Source organism: Condylostylus longicornis, unplaced genomic scaffold (assembly GCF_029603195.1).
Source record: "Condylostylus longicornis isolate FDR11 unplaced genomic scaffold, ASM2960319v2 ptg000014l, whole genome shotgun sequence".
NCBI classification, from domain to species: domain Eukaryota; kingdom Metazoa; phylum Arthropoda; class Insecta; order Diptera; family Dolichopodidae; genus Condylostylus; species Condylostylus longicornis.
Genome location: NW_026577983.1, coordinates 453,233 through 471,271, shown reverse-complemented (window position 1 = coordinate 471,271; position 18,039 = coordinate 453,233). Strand labels below are relative to the sequence as shown.

At 23.2% G+C, this 18,039-nt stretch overlaps 1 protein-coding gene across 6 annotated transcripts in view; it reads left to right on the top strand.

The window, feature by feature from the left end:
• LOC129605792 (uncharacterized) overlaps positions 1 to 18,039 on the top strand; it is a 45,048-nt gene that overhangs the window by 1,709 nt on the left and 25,300 nt on the right. The window lies entirely within an intron of this gene.

Sequence of the window (18,039 nt, the reverse complement as noted above, 5' to 3'; positions counted from 1 at the left end):
TTAAATTGCACTTACTCACGAATTATTTACCAATGATGTTAAATAGGAAGAATGTTTTCTTTGAAATTATGTCAAATTTTGTGTTGCATTTATTATACATATATATGTATGTTAATGTGTAATATGCTCTTAATAAAAAAATTCCTAATGTATAATTAAAAATCCTAAATTTTTAATAACGATATAATTTAATTGCAACACTACACTAGGTCAAAACTTACATATATACTTAAGGAATATTCATAACTTTTGGCAATTTGACATAACGACATCTGTTGATTAGCATGTCAATTCTCAAACAAAATGTATGATAAAGAATGTTTGATGTCTAAACCATACATAGTATGTAGCAAATAACAATATTATTAAATTTCCATAATTGAATGACAAATTTCTTTGAGCAAATAATAGAAAAACTTTTGAATTTCAAATCAAATAATAACTTAAAAATTAATTAAATAAATTTTAGAGGGTTTCAACCATACTTTTACAAATAGAACCTTTTTTACATTACAATTTAAGTTTACATGAAATTTGAATTGAAATTGAATATTATCAACGAATTGCCGAATGTTATTTAGCGAAATTAAATGTTTATAAGTAAAAAAACATGACATAAATGAAAAATATTTATTCCAAATAGTTATTAATGCATTAATTTGAATACTAATTGTAATTAATTAAGCATCAAATCATTTCTTTCCCTTTACTGTGAATGAAATGCAGAATAAATATAGAAACAGAATACATACTATTACACATACAAACATACAGAAACGTATTTGCAATTAATATACCAAAAGAGAATAAATAATTAAAGAACTTAAATATTATCGCGTGTGAAAACTTGATTTTCAAAAAAAAAAAAAAGATAAAAGAAAATTACTCTTAACAGTTTAACACATGCCATTTTAAAAAGTATATTGTACGTTAATATAATATGGACGTATACACAATTAATTATAAATTTTGAAAATATTACTCGCTTTCTATTTAAGAACAAGCAAATAAGCACCCACAATACTCTTATAAATATAAAAAATTTTAGGTAAATATGAAAGAAAGTTATAATTTATGAAAAAAGTTCATTTCTTAAGTCTTTTGTTAATGAGATTTTCAATACAAAAATTTTGAGTAATTTTTTATTTTCTGTTATTAAATTCTGCTGTTATTAAAATATTTATTAAAACTTATTATGATTACAACATAATTTACAAAAATAAATCGCAATAGCTTATAGTACAGTGGTATAGAATACTATCACCATTCTCAATCTGTGACTAAAATACTTTCTTATTGTGGTAAAAGCAGGATTGAAATCATTTAAATTTAATTAATATAATTAAAATTATTTTTTTCCATTTTCTATCCTTTATGACCGCATAGCGGTAGTAAAGTATTATATATAGCAGTAATGTACATATAGGAGTAAATTTAACATAATTGTGAGAGCTAAAATAACTTTAATTTGGGATTTGTCTGCCACATCTTTAAAATAATATGGTGCAAGAAAAAGGGCCAAGAACAAAATCAAGTGTTTCCTGTACAATTTATGTAAAGAACTATTAACTCGATTTAAAAAAAAACTCAAGAGTTTTTATAAATACAAGTATCTAGCTAAATGACAAATCAAATTATTCAAAATGACGATTATGATTTTAATTAATGTTTTTGAATGCCTCCAAGGTACTGAATAATGCCTTAAATTTTCATTATTTTTCATATAAACTTTAATGGAACTCGACTTTTGTAATAACAATTTTAGAAACATATATTGTGTTTATAATCTTATACTTAATTAGTGAAGTACTTTTGTGCTGGTGAAGTACTAATATTATAATATATCACAATTTCTCCAATAACAATTTTAAAATTTCCTAGTTCGACTTAATTTTTACACACAACCAGTTAAAAGAGTAAAACAAACTGTTTTACAAAAATTATTTAAAAAATTTTATTTTAAATTTTGAAATTTTTGCAAGTTATGAAATTCTCAATTCTCATATATGCAATTGAAATTAAATACTTAATTAGAGAATTAAAATTGGGACATAAAAAAATTTTCCATTTAAAACTCCAGAAAACCCTATGTAAATCATTATTAAAAGCTTCATTATAAATTTTGCTAACAATCGAATAAGAAATATATTTTATGAATAAACGGCATTTTCATTTGAATAAGAAAAAAAATTATCAAATTAATTAATCGCTTGCAATATAATTAGCTTGTAATTAGCAAACAAATTCAACTTAATAAATATATATATAGTTATATATAAATACATGTGAGTAATTAATTTTATTATAAAATTACATTAAGAAGAAAAAGAAATCTATAAATTTATAATTTCAACTTTCTTACAATTTTTTTTTATAATGTGGCCGGTCAGCCACTTTAAACATCGTTTCACAATTAAAATAGCGAAAACTCATATTTGCACAGAAAAACGAAAAAAGAAGAAACGATACAATCTTTCAATATATTTCAAAAGTGAAAATTAACTCTCTAATATGTGTGTAATTATGAAATAGCTGTGAAAACTAAAATAAAAAAATAAAAAGAAAAAACAAGAAATTATTAAGTATTAATAAAATATAAAATTCATTATATAAAATGTGCCTTCTACGAATATTTAAAATAAAAAAAATTCTAAACAAATGCGGTTTCTAAAATAGCAATTTTCCAAAAATTAAAAAATTTATCCAATCTTGAGAGCAGATAACTTGGAAAGGAAGAAAGAAATATAGAAACTGTAAAATCTTACATTTCTTAGATATCCAAAACTTTGAAACTTTAAGTTAAATTTTACAGTCTTGCAAAACTTAGCGTCTAAGAATAAAAGATGTCAAAAATTCGAAGAAAGAATTTAACAGCTATTTTGTTATTTCAATAGTTACTTCTTTTTTCAATTCTCTGTTTTGCAATAGAGTCTAGAGTTGGCTTAATTTTTTTGCCTGCACAAAATTTAAAAATGTTTGTGGTTTTCATGCGACATACTCTCCTGATCTTTCTGTGACTAAATAGCTTTTAGAAGCAGATATAGGTAAATATTTTTTTTTTGCTAGGAAAATAGACAGAATTTCTTATAAAACTTCATTTGTTTATTACATTTCTAAAATTTCAGCTTTTTATCTTAAAAATTGTGTAGAAGTTTTAAAAACCGACGAGTGGACAGAATGACAAAATTTAACTAACAAGCACATTTTTTTTTCAATAAAATTTCTAAATATGCTAAAAATTAAAAAAAAAAACTAAAAAAAAACGTACAAAATGCAACAATAAATATGAGGAATTTTTTGTGCAATTTTAAGTAGATGCAATTATTTAACTGGAATTTTCAACAACATGTTGGTGTTTCCTTGATCATCCGCAGACAGTATATATATATACATATGTACAGTATATATATACATACATTAATATGTAAAACTAAATATATATAAAATATAGAAGAATTAAACTGGGTCAACATATGTAATGACTAATCGAAAAAAATTTCAAAACGAAAATAATTGAAACGCCTTTAAAAATAAGAAATTTTCGCGATAATAAAATAATCATACGCGGAGAAATTACGTTATGAAAAGGGATTTGCAAAGTGAAACTGATTTATAATTTTAGTTTTTTTTTTACTATGTTTTGTTTTTCTTCTTTTAAACGTTGTATGCTTGAAAGTAGCTCTACTCTGTACGGTAAATTAATGAGCCGGAACTATTGAATAAAAATAAAAAAAAAACAACAAATTTTTTTTTGTTTTTCAACTTTTTCTTAAAAATCTCAAAATTTTTATTTGAATGAAAATTGAAATAAAATGATGCGAGAAAAAAAAGTTTAGAAATTGAAATTATTGAATTTAATTATTGTGTTCGTATATTAAAGGATATTGATAAAATAAAAATTGAAATATATTTAATGAAACTTGTGTAAATTGAGGGGCAAAAAAATTAATTAAGACAATTATGTATGGGCAAAGTAAACAATTAATTGTTTCCTTTAAAGCATCAAGTTGAGTTGCATTAGGATTGAAGTTAATACAATAATCGAAGTTGGTCAACTGTTCAACTAACATAGCTGAATAATTTTCAAACTTAAATGAAGTTTAACTAAAATTCAAGTTCAAGTTTAATATATTTCCCTTAGTTTAATAAATAGGCTATTGAATGCTACTATTTAAATTTCTTGGCTGAATTCTTTATTATTACTATATTGCATATACACACATATATATATCATATTATAATGCACATGTATTCATATATACACAGTTACGCAAGATATTTATTTTAAAATTACTGAATGAAAATTCTAGTTAAAAAAACTCATGTATGCATATGTACCTGAAGAATTTTAGCTTCAAATTAAATTTAGCAATGTTAATACAACAGGAATTTGAGGGACTAATAACGTAATAAAAAACTCCAAAATAAAAGCAGAATTGCTCCTCTCATAGAGATTATTCTGCAAATTAGTTCAAAGTATTCCTCTTGACGCGCCTAACAGAATGTGAGTCATTCAATATCTGGTTTCAGAATTGAATTAATCAGATTGCTGGGTCTACGAAATAATTTCTTGTTGTAATTATAAGCACTAACAAAAAATATTGAAAAAAATTGACACAAAATCAAATATGATTTAAAAATTTCATATAAAAATTTCATTCTTACAATCTAATTATTTTAAGCTATACTGAGCTAAATGGACCACATCTTTTATTATTTACAAACGCGATAAAAAATAAAACAAAAAATAATTATATTTAAAAAAAAAAAAGATATCACTTTTAAAAATTACAATTATTTTCGTATTAAAAATATTTGCGTGTGCTTAATTACTGGTAATTAAATATAATATTTATAAGTATATAGAATTTCTCTATATAATATCAACTTTATATGTATGGCCCTATATAATAAAATACCATAAAGCAATACAAACACATTATGATCTATATCACAAATTACTGATATGAGTGTGTAGTTAAAAAGTAATTTTGATTGATAATCAAGCAAAATATTAAAGTTATTATTCAAGTTGTTTTTTATATAACTACTATTGTTTAAGTAAAATATAAATTAGAAAGTTTTTAAAAATTAATGAAAAAATTTATAATATTGTTAAAGTATTGATTTTTCTCTTTACATTTTTCAAAAGAATTACTTTGAATTGTTCACAATGTGATTTGAATAAAGTGAGAAACAATAAAGCAAATTTGTGTTCTTAATTGTAAGAATAACTAAAATAATTTTGTAATAAATATTTAATTAAAATAAATTTATTAAATATAATTATTTTGAAAAATTATCAAAAAAAATTTCTGCATTGGTCATTTTCCGGTGTTCCGGGAAATTAAATGAATGTCACTAATAGATCTTTTATTTACTAGTATTCAATCAATTAATATTTACACTTTAACGTGATTTATGTTGCATTCCGAGTGTTGCGAGCGGCTTAACTTCAAAACTGAAACTTTACATTTCAATTAAAAATGTGTTTTAGTACTTATATGCCATAAAACTTATTTTTAAATAAAATGAAGTTATAAAGTTTTAAATCTTTGGTTACAAAAAAATTCTGATTTTCTAAAATTAGTATTCTATGATAAAGAACGTAAAAGAATACATCAATAAATTGAAGAGTTTTTCAAAAATTAATTCTAATCTTTAGTTAATTTAAAGTTAAGCCAAACAGAAATTGGTAATTTAAAGTTAAGCCGAATTTTAGCTGGAGTTTACTTTTTATTTGAGGATTATTCTATTGGTTTGTGCAATATTTAAGGATTCTAAGCTGTATAGTTTCTAATATATATATATACATATTTATAATTAAACAGTTTTTGATTAATTCGAATAACAGTCTTGACAATTTCCAAATCAAAATAATAATTCAAATGAATACAGCATTATACATAATTTGTTTTTATTCGTTCGTCTGTCCGTCCTGTATCATCGAGTAAACATAATATGCCAAATATAAAAATATTGAATTAAATCTCAGCCCATCATTTCTGAGTTAAATTGAAATGCTTTCTGCGAACATGATTCATAGAGGAATAAATTATTTTATCAACTTTCGATTTGCTTCTAGAGAATAGAGTACGAACAAATGTAGACAGGCTTGCACTTAATTTATTTTTCATATTTTTGTATTCTTTATATGTAATTCATAGAGTTAAATAGAGTAAAAACTTATATGTATATATAGCAAAAATTTATATACAGATTTACATACTAAAATTGTTGTAAGCAGATTTTTTTATTGTCCCCTAATTGACACACAATTGCAAACATAATTTTAGTATCCAGTTGTGTACGAAAGTGAAGCCATTTTTTACTTAACAATAGCTTGTTTTATAAAATATACAAATTTTCCTTTATACTTTTGTTTTCTTTATCATTTCACATTTCATATCCGATCACTTTATGCAAATAAGCATAGAATTATTTAAAAAGTAAAGCATAAATTAATTCTTTCAATACAATATTCGCAAAATGTGTACTTATAATAGACGAGACAACATTTTAAATGATTTTAAATTTACGCATGTAAAAATACCAAAATGGTATTTTGACAAATATAGCTTTTGTAATAAGCACTCTTAGATTCAATACAAAGTAACAAGAATTTATTTTGTTCCATTTTGTTACAAGTTACTTAAATATTGTTAATTGTTTTAAAAAACAAAAAAATTAAAATAACAAAACTGAAATTTTTTTTCTTATTCCTCAAGATGAGTTCAGAGGGAGCTTATTATTGTGCAAAAATACAAAGTAAAATTTATTGTTATATTATTTACATTACTAACTTTTATACATTTGTTATTGTTGCTATTATTATGTTTATTTTCTTTGTTGAATTCGACTTATTTCTTATTATTGTTTAACCTTTATAAATGTGAATTTATATGTAAGTTTTTTTAACAAAATAATTATATATCCGCTTCATTATAATTTTAGTACGGATGTATATACAAATAAAAGTATTATGGTGGTCTAAGATCAAAATTTCCATGAATTTAATTGCGGATAGACCAGTTTTTATTCGTAATTTATAAATCATTTCTTAAAATTGTTTGTGTAAAAATAAGAGCCTAAGTAACTTAGACGTAATCAAAACTACGTTAGATAACTTAACTGAAAATTAAGACATTACTTACAACATTTAAAGTTTTTTAAGTTTGGCTTATTAAAACTATTAATTCTGATTTAGGCGATTACCTTAACATTTCTCTTATAATTTATTATATCGAATAATAATATTATTATTACTTAATATATCTCTTTTAACGTTTTGCCCCTCGAAGTATGCAAAATTATAATTTTAAAAAATTTTCTATAAATATGGAAGGAAAATGTAATCTGTTCCAATTATAACCCTAAAAACTATAGAAAATTCAAAAAAAAATTTATTAAATTTTCAAAATCATTTTTAAATTTTCAACTTCCGAAACACACACTCATGTCACTTTTTTATTTAAATATTTTTTATTATAACAAATTCGTTTTGAATTACAAAATCATTTGTTAAATAACATTGCTTAACATTACACGCCTGTTATATATGTTTTATAATGTTTAAAGTTAAAATTACTCTTATACATACGAAAAAATAATTAATTAAAATGTAAACGATTTAGTAACATTCAATAATTATTAATATTCAAAACATCATACACCGTCTTTATAAATATTCAAATTTTCTTGTTAAATTAAACATTTAAAAAAAAATCATTAAAATTGAAAAATTATTCAAAAAATGTTACTTAAAGTTTTGCAATTCTTCAACTAATTTATATTACTACATATATTACTACAAATGTTTACATAATTACAAGCTATACGCAGCTAATTTTAAATAAAGGTAAATAACACATGTATGTGTAAATAATTATTTATTTTGTAAACTATTTATTATGCTAGACCAGGGATGGGGAACCTTTTCTCTATATAAGGCCAAATTTTAGTCAATGCAAAGTCAATCAGGCCGCAAAGTTTAAAAAAAGTCCAAAGGTTATAAATTTTTGCTTTGTGTAGGTTGATGAAAACAAAATTATGTCAGAATATAAAAAATAACATAAAACAATTTAAAAAATGAGAATAATTTTTTTTTTTGTTTTTTGTTTTTTATAATAATTTTAAGTTTGAGCTTCTTTTAAATTTTTGATTTTGATAGGATTCAAATATCAATATGTGTTTGTTTTCAAACAATAAATAAATTTTGAACTCAAACAAATGTGTGAAAGCATTTTTTTTAAAATTATTGAAAAAGTTTACTAGCATGGCATACAATTATTCTGAAAGAAGCCCGGACATAGGATTCAAATATTAATATGGGTTTGTTTTCAAACAAATATGTATGTAAATTTTGAATTCAAACGTTGTTAGAAATTTCATGGCTTTTTACGAAATCAATTTTTTTAAGGACAAAGGCCACTAAAAAACAGTTAAAAGGCCGCATGCGGCCTTAAGGCCGCAGGTTCCCCATGCCTGTGCTAGACTAATAGAGTTATTGTTGAACAAAAAAAATTCAAAAGATTTGAAATTCATAGAGGTTTTTCAACATCTTGAACAAAATATCATTTGAAATTATTTAGATTTACTTATAAAATTATATATGTACTTTAGTAAATAATTGTTTTGAGTGTGACTAACACTAACAGTTGCTTTACAAAGAGCCAGTTTCAAGAAAATTACGTACAAATATTTACATACATATATGCATATTGAGAAACTGCGCAGATTTTAATAAATAACTAACTACTTACATAAGTATATATAATTAATAAAAAAATGATCCCAAAAGCTTACAAAAATTTCTCTTCAAATATTTTAATTTAATTCATAATACATATACATAAAATTTGAAGACATTATTTTTTCCTAGTACAATATACTTGCATACATTTGTGCAAAAACATTTGTATACATTATACACTATACTTTTACTTTTATTGATTTCCCTCTTTGGTGCGGATACATAATAAATCTAATTTAAAGCTCATACCATAGAAATTTTAAGAATGATGAATCATTTAAAACGAAATATACATAATATTATATTTCTATATATTAGTATATTCTTTTATATTGAATATATAGACATATATATTAGTATATGTATAAATATTGAGTATAAACATAGTATTTTATAAATGTGTTAATTAAACTATTCTATTATACCCTATTATAGAATAAAGTAAAATATCTTAGCTTAGATCCAATTATAACCATTTTCGACAGAATTCATGAAGCAATTTTTGAGATAAAAATAAATTTTTAATGAAGCTCAATATTTAGTTTTGTAATTAATTTTAAAAAATAATTTATTTCATATAATAAAATATTTTATATCTCCATATGAATTAGCATAAAACACAAGATTAGCATAAGCAAAAGTGAAATAAATAACTCAAAAAAAAAGTCGATTCCGAAAATTTGCTAACAGTCGTTTGAATATGACATACATACACATAAATGAATACAAAATTTAAACCAGGTTGTATGATAAAACGCGTAAATTTCAATCCCATTTAATTGTGTTTTTTAAAATTTACAGATGAATATTTGGAGTATTAAAAAGTTTGAAACTTAAGAAAATGCATTTTTTGAATAAATACCGTTTTGTCTCCGGCTCCGATATATGTAAATGATTATTAAAATATTTGTTAGCCTATTTAAAACTCAAATAAAAATTATACGCACTCACATTAATATAAATATTAACTTAAGTAAATATTGGTTCTGTGATTTAAATAAAAGCTTTTAGGAAAACAAAAAATAGAATTGATCTTGTTAGCTCTGCGATATTCTTAATGTATTTCAGAACAATCCCATTACAAATCTTGGTTGTATTCTGTTTGTGTACATATTGTTATTTGTTTAAAGTAAATTGTTTTTGAAATTTTATGATAGTTGTAGTAGTCCTGCCACAATACTTATTTGTGCAATGTTTAAATACATAAACAAATTATTTTTCTGGTTGTATGGCACGGCAGCTATAGCAAGAACTTATATAATCATAACTAAATTTTCTTGCACTAGTGACTCTATAAGCCCACTTATTTATAAAAAAAAAAATTAATATTATACGCATTATAGATTTCGAAAAATGTTCAAAATTATTTATGGAGTTGTATTGCAGCTATTCGATCTACTGCTTTGGCTGAATCCAAATTAAATATAAGTTTCTTTTGGTAATAACTCTTAATAAGTGATAAAAACTTGGTAAGCTTGGATGTCTACTTAAAGAGCTTTTGAGTAATCGCTAGGATGGACGGGGGGGACATAGCTAAATCAACTCAGGATTCGACGATGATCAAAAACTTATTCTTCCGTCTATATTTCTACGACCTCTTTTTCATAGCGTTACAAACGGAGTAATAAATTTATAATACCTTTCAAAAATTCTTTCATACGAGTATTATAACGAAATGATTTTTAACATTATAATAAGCTTTGGAATTTCTAAGTTTGTTATTTTTAACATTTTATTTTCATAATAATTACAATAAACACTTAAATCTAATGTAAAACTTACATACTGTAATACCAACACAACATGTTTACATTAATCGTATAATCAAATACGTTAAAATTAAATCGTAATTATCATGTTGAAATTAATTAGTATAAATATACGATATTTTTTAATTGAACACAAAATAATAAAAAGTATACAATACATTTAAAAAATGTATGCGTATTTGTTGATGTTGAAATGCATGAATGATTTTATCATAAAATATGAACGTATAGCCAGTATTTTTTAAAATAATTTCAATATTTAACACCTATATGAGAATAACTAATTTAATAAGAATAAAAAAATTGTTTTTGCTTAATTATATAACAAAAACAAAAAACACCTCACACTTATTTATAGCCTTCTATATATAACTTGCAATACAACATTCTTCGTTTTATTGTGAATTGATTTTATTGTGATAATTTAAAGAATTTCAGTTTATGACTTTATAGTAATGAATAAATCATCATATAATGGACGTATTATCAATTATAATTTTATTTATGCAAGGTAAAAATAATAAATGTTTGTTTTCTTAACAAGAAGCCTCTTATATTTTTAAATAAAATTATGACTTTGCGTAAATAAATAATCACATGTTAAAAGAATCCGATATTTTATATGTACAAGACATACATAAGTTATTTTATATGTATACATATACACATATTTCAATCAATTTTGTTTGATGGCAAAGAATAATTTTTTATTAATAAACTGATTGAAAAATTTTATTTTATTGACGTAGAGGTTCTGTTCTTATAACTCTATATTTCAACATACAAATTCTTCCAAATTCAGCAAAATTCTTCAAAAGAAAAGTAAATTAATTTTCATGTATTCAAGGTCAGAAATGTAAAATAGGTTCTGTATTTTAAGTCAGAAATTCGTTTCTTCGATAATTTAAATTTTCAAAACATAACAAATAAAATATAATATCGGTTCCTATTAAGTTTAAAAATTAAGGGTTTAATGATTATAAATTCTTGGTAGGCAAAGAAAATTGTGCAAACAAATTTTATTCTTACGAGTACTAATTCAAATCGATATAGAGGTTAATTACCACTTCAAAATGATGCACTGCTGCAAAAGTATATGTGTACATAATTGCAATTATTCAAAAATCCAAAAACAAAATTTTACTCATATCATATGAAACCATAAGCTCATCACAACTGAGGTGAAAAACATAAGTTAAGAGAAAGAAAGAAAACGAAATTTTTCTTTTTTCTTATTGTTTTTCTTCTGCTATATAGTAATACTACAGTAAATATTTTATTATCGCTTTCACTTTATACTCATAATGTTGCCCATTTTTACACTTTTTTATTTTTACTATATTAAAAATTACTTCTCTATGTCAAATTAATCATTTACTTTTTTATACCTTTTACTCCTAAATGCTCTTTAAGAGTTATTAAGGGAAAGAGAAATTCCGTACGTTAACTTGCCAAAAATTTTAGAAATAATAATATATACTCGTATTGATTAAAAATAAGACCGTTCAATTATCTTTCACCGTTTGCAAATGTGAGCTGATGAAATTTGCATAGATTGGCAACATGACATAACCAATGCCATCAGTTCTTAGTGACGCTCCACTCTGTTCACATTGTTGTCATACCACAACAACGAAAGTCATGCAAAACATCGAAGAAGTGTTGTTGTCGCAATTTTAGTGTGACAGTTAATTTAGTATCAATATTTTGCCTATCATTTTATTAGATGTGTTCAACCTTTTTCACATTCTATCAAATTTCTGTTTTCTACTACACAATTTATTTTATATAAAACCTGAAAAACTATTCGTATACTTACTATATGCGCAATAGTTTTTACAATATCTACAAAATTTAAGTTCTGGTAAAACGAAGGCTTAGTTGGTCTGCATAAACTCTTTTAAAGTAACTGAAAACAGTAATTGGAATCTGGTCGGACTTTAAGTTGGAATTTTTTTAGCGCATTTTAGTATTAAAGAATTGATATATGCTTATACATTTTTTTCATTTCCCCATATATTGATTTATCATAATGCGACACCATGTATAACATAAATAACATATAATATGCCTACATGTAAATATGTTAACGTTTTTTTATAATTTATGGAAATAATCATTTTGACTTCTGCTGATACAAATCAAAGCTACTTATGTATAAGTATATAAAGAAAGTTAACGTTTAGTCATCGAGAGTGTTTAAAATGAAGATCAAATAAAAAATATAATGGTGTGTAGTATCTATAGAGAAACTATGAGTGAGAAGAAAATTCACAATTCAGAAGAAAACTCGTTGCTAATAATGAACAAATTTTTAAAATATTTTAGTTTCTTTTTGCAATTACAAATATCACGTTTTTCACTTTACGACCTCTGGGAAAATTCCATTTTTTTATTAAGAAATTTTGTATAAAATTATAGATAAATGTATTTATTTTTTTACTATATTTAAAATCTTTTAAAACGGAAAATAAAAATTAATTTTTAATTTATTTTTATTCAGTTTTCATTATTTCTTTTCATTAATTTAGAGAAAAATAAATAAATATTTTTAATAATTTCGTTTGTTTTTTTCATACTTTATTTAAATTGTATCATCTTATGTCTTGTGGTCCAATGCATTCGTTGATATATACATATAGATGAATAAAAATAAACTATGCTTATTTATTATAAAATTAACCGTTTTACAGTAAAACTCACTTTTGATGACCATGCAAACTTTAATGTACTTCAATATTTTTATCTCATTGTATTTATTATAAAGAATTTTTAATGTATTTTTTATTATTGTACTTTATATTATTAATTTTTGTGGAATATGCTAGTCTAAATATCTTCGGAAGTAATTTTTTAAAATCTTAATGCATGCACAATATTATCACATACAATTTAAACAAATACATATATGCTAATCCCTCTAACAAAATTATTAGGCCCAAAATAATATACAATTTAATCTTACTGAATTCCTTCATATTAATGTGTATGGGAGCCTTAATAAACTTATTTATACATTTTCTCCGGCATTGTATAAAAAAATTAATGACTTTATTGTTAATCTACAATATTATGTTAAATGCATGTATGTAAATAATTATGTTATGTTTTTGACATTACTAATGAATTTTATTAACTACAATACAAGTATAGTTTAGGTGTATTTGATATATTAGAAATGGCCAAGATAATTTCTAAGTTATAAATGTTTTTAAGTTTATAAAAGAAAAGTTTCTAATTTTATAAGTAGCCCAAAATTGTTTCTAAGTTCTATAAGTAGTTGTAAAGGTCTTTTATAGTACAATCATAACTGTAAATCGTAATTATTACTGTAGTTGCATCTAATTATGTGAATAACATTTTAAATTTTATAAAAATTGGTTCCACACTAAAATTGACCACTATTTGAATAAGTATTCAAATTTTATTCTTTTCCACACATATGTAAGTGTTTTTAATAATAATATATAAATATAAATTAACTTTTTAAATATGTTCAATGACGACTTTTTTGCTGTATTTATGCTCTCATTTACTTCCCGCTCAACTAAATCTGTCTAAAAGGAGAACTAAGGATTTCGATCCATTATTTCGAACAAATAGCTTTAAAATTTTTAGAATACTTACATAAAAATTAAATGTTTAAAACTTTATCAATTTAATTTTATTCCCGTATAATTGAATTAGCATTTTATTTTGTCTCTTAGACTTTTTGTCTAAATACAACTAAAACAATACAATGTGTCTCTAGTATAGGTATTTATACTCTATAATAATTTGTAAAAATTGCAACTATAAATATGTACATATGTTATACATAAGTATTTTATATGTGAACATAAAACTATACATGCGAGCAAAACTGAATAGCACAACAGTAGTTTACAATACGAAATACAAATGAATGAATCACCATAGAAAGAGAAACCTTTTTTAAACGGAAACCACCTTTAAACTATCTAAATCGGTAATATATTGGATATTCGTTCATACATGTATGTACATAATACATGGAGATAATATATTCAGATAGATAGACTACATGCTTGTTCATTATTTATTATTCATGTTATGCTAGTATACATGTTGCATACGCCTATTCATATACATACCTACATAATGTATATTTAAACTTCCAACCGGAATTAAATTTCACGTGGATATTAACATTTTTCAATAGAGTTTCTTTTTTTTTTTCTTCTTGAATTTTCCATTGATTATACTAAATTATGACGTAGTAGATGATGATATTGATATAATGATTTTGATAATGGAAAAAATAAATTATTATTTATATCTCATCATCAAAAATATTGGAAAGTAGAAAAAGAAAGAAAAAAAAATATTGAGCAAAAAATAAATGTAAAATTTTGAAACTGAGTGAATCACAAAGCATCTGAAGTCTGAAGTGTCATAATAGGTTTTTCAAAGTGTTCATACATATTGTATGAAAACTGTATGTTCGAAATAAAGAGTTGAATAGAATATTGTTGAATGCATAAATTGGATTACGGTATTTTGAACAAATTTTTGTCTTTGATTTTTAAAATAGTTAATTTTTTTTTTTTTTTGGTTTGTTTGACAGCACAAAGGTAATTTTTTTTATATTTTAAGATACTAATTTATTTGTTTGTTTTCCGTTTGTTTGAAAGAAAATATGTTTGAGTACAGCTATATACAACTGCAACAACTTATGTTTGTAAATGTATGTGATTAAATACCAGTGAACCGGAATTAACGGGCCTTTTATATTTTCGTTACTTTTTTTTTGGGTTTCTTTTATTTTTTGCTAATTTATTTTTTTTTTTGTGTTTTATTTATTTGCTGCTATTTTCATTGCTGCTATTCATTGCTATAATAAAAAATTTTCATTGTCTTGTGTTGGGTTTTTTCTGTATGCGCAGATTACGTTGCGCATATTTATTTGCTTGTTTTTTTTTTCCTCTTTATAATTTTGTAAATTTTATGATTCTTTGTTTTTTATCTAGTGGTAGCTCACTTTTATTATTACATGTTGTTTTTTTTGTTGTGTGTTTAATTGTTAGTTGTGTGTAATATTATAAAAATCGCGTGTTCTACTTTTCAATAATAGTTGAATTTATGAATGAATTCGAATTCGATTAATTTTACTCATTCTTATTTTTTTTTTTAGTTATTTAAAAAAAAAAAAAATTTCTGATAAGTAGGCACTTTTTTTGTTTCTTGTTTCTTTTTGTTTTTTGTCATAGTTAGTAATTTTTCTGACCTTATTTCGATCATAATTTAATATGAGTAAATTTAATTTTTTTTTGGGTTCTGGGAAATTTTACTTACTTTTTTAGGTAAGATTTATCTTTTTGTTTCTTTGAAATATTTTTTTTTTCATTTTTTTTTTTGTTTCAACTTCCTATTGTTATATTACTGTAAAATTGTTAATTGATGATTAATATAGCAGTTAAGTTAATAATAATCGACATGCCACCATAAATATTTCATGGATTTACCCTTTTAAAGAATTTTTAAAAGATTTCTTTTATGAATAAAGAAAGAAAAATAGTTTTAAGTCAATTAATTAAAATAAATATCATTTAACAATTTGGGAATAGTTACTTTAAAAAAAATTCGAAATTATGTTAACAATTTTTGGAACAATATTCTTAAACTCTGCAATGGTTTATGTAGCCATTATAGATTGCGACATAAGATCGCAAGAAGAGATACCATACTTTAAGAGACTTAAGGGACTTACTATCATAGTAAGTGATATTATCTATGTTTGTATATTCTTAGTGAAATATCATTCTTTAGATTTAACCAGCGGCTGAATAAAAAATGTTGCGTCAAAATATGTTTATGTTCCACCAGATTATTACTCAATCCCATATGTTTTTTTTTACGATAGTCATACTTTATTGTTTTCTTTTTTCTGTCACATTCATGTTTTTTTAAAAACATTAATGTTTTTAATGTAACGGTAAATACTAAAACTAAACGTACATATATTACAAATTAACCGCATATTACAAATGTTTGCTAACAAAATTTACAAAAGTTGAATACCAGAAATTAATAATTGAGGTTAGGTGACTATATTAAATATAATTATGTATAACAACGCAACGTAAAAAGTACATAGAAATGAAAACATTAAAATTACAAAATTTTACCTTAAATTATGTTGTTAAGTACTTTCTTTATATTTCTTTGGTCACACACATTGAATATTAGAACCAGTTACGTTCATAGTGTAAATTTACAAAATAATCACCTATGCAACCCCCTTAAATTTGTGAATAAAAGGAAACTTTAACAAAATCTTACAAATTTCACGTTTTATTACATGAATAATTTTAATATGCATATGCATAATATGAGAAAAAAATTTAACATCCATATGTTTTGTAACAATACCAGTTACACCTGATTTCATTAAAAAAAAAAAGACAAACTTACATGTCGTCGTAAAACATGTCAGTACTGTATAAGAATTAAAAATTTCAACTTTAAAAAATTTTGGCAACAAAAAATTTGAGTAGTTCAAAATTTGATATGAAAGAAAGAAGTACCGAACGTGTTTTTTTTTTGTGTAAAATTTACTTGTACAAATTTTATTATTTTTTAAAAAAATTTGTAAAATTTAGTAGTTTTAAAGGTAAATTATTTATTGTATGAAAGAAGCCTCTCAAAAAATATTCATTAAAAATTATAAAAATTCTTACCGGCTGTTAAAATCCAATTTTTGATAAAATCTACTTTATAATTTGTTTGTAAAATTTAATCTTTTGCATCCAAAAAAAAAATCGCAACAAAATTTTAAGAAAAAAGTTTTTTTACTTATATTGTGTAAAATAAAGCATACTGTTAATTATAAAGTGTTTTTTTTTTTTTGTAAAAAATTGAGGTCAGTGAGACTAAGAAAATGTTTACGAAATTTTCTTTCTTTTTAACTTTAATTTTACTTCCCTTAATTGGAATCATTATTTTTTTTAAAGTAGACATTTGAAATAACAATTTCTCTGTTGATATTCTTATTAACAATTTAAAGTTTTTGTGAGGAAATCATAGTCTCATAAAGAGGATCTGATTAATGAAGTTATGATTAAAATATTTCACTTTGCGATTAATGATAATTTTAAAACAAAATTCTTTCTTATTTTTTTTTTTGCCTTTACTGTGTAATTATTACAATTTTTGAAAGTAGCACAATACGATTTTGCAAATATGAATAAATTGTAAATGAAAGGTAATTTGCCTTAAAAAAAAAATTTCTTAGAATTCAAAAATTTGCAATTTTTAAATGTTGAAGAACTTTAAAGATTTTTTCATTTACAAGTGTGTTTCCAATACTATTACTATAATTACTATTAAAAGCTTTATGTAAGTTACAGGGAAAATTTTTTTAATACTGCAAAAATTACATGAGAATTTCAGATGAGAGGCAATAAGCGATGGAATTAAAACTTTACAGCACCTTATTATTTGAATTAATTCGAGCACATTGTATCTGTAATTTTCGTGAATAAGTTTATAAATTTCAAC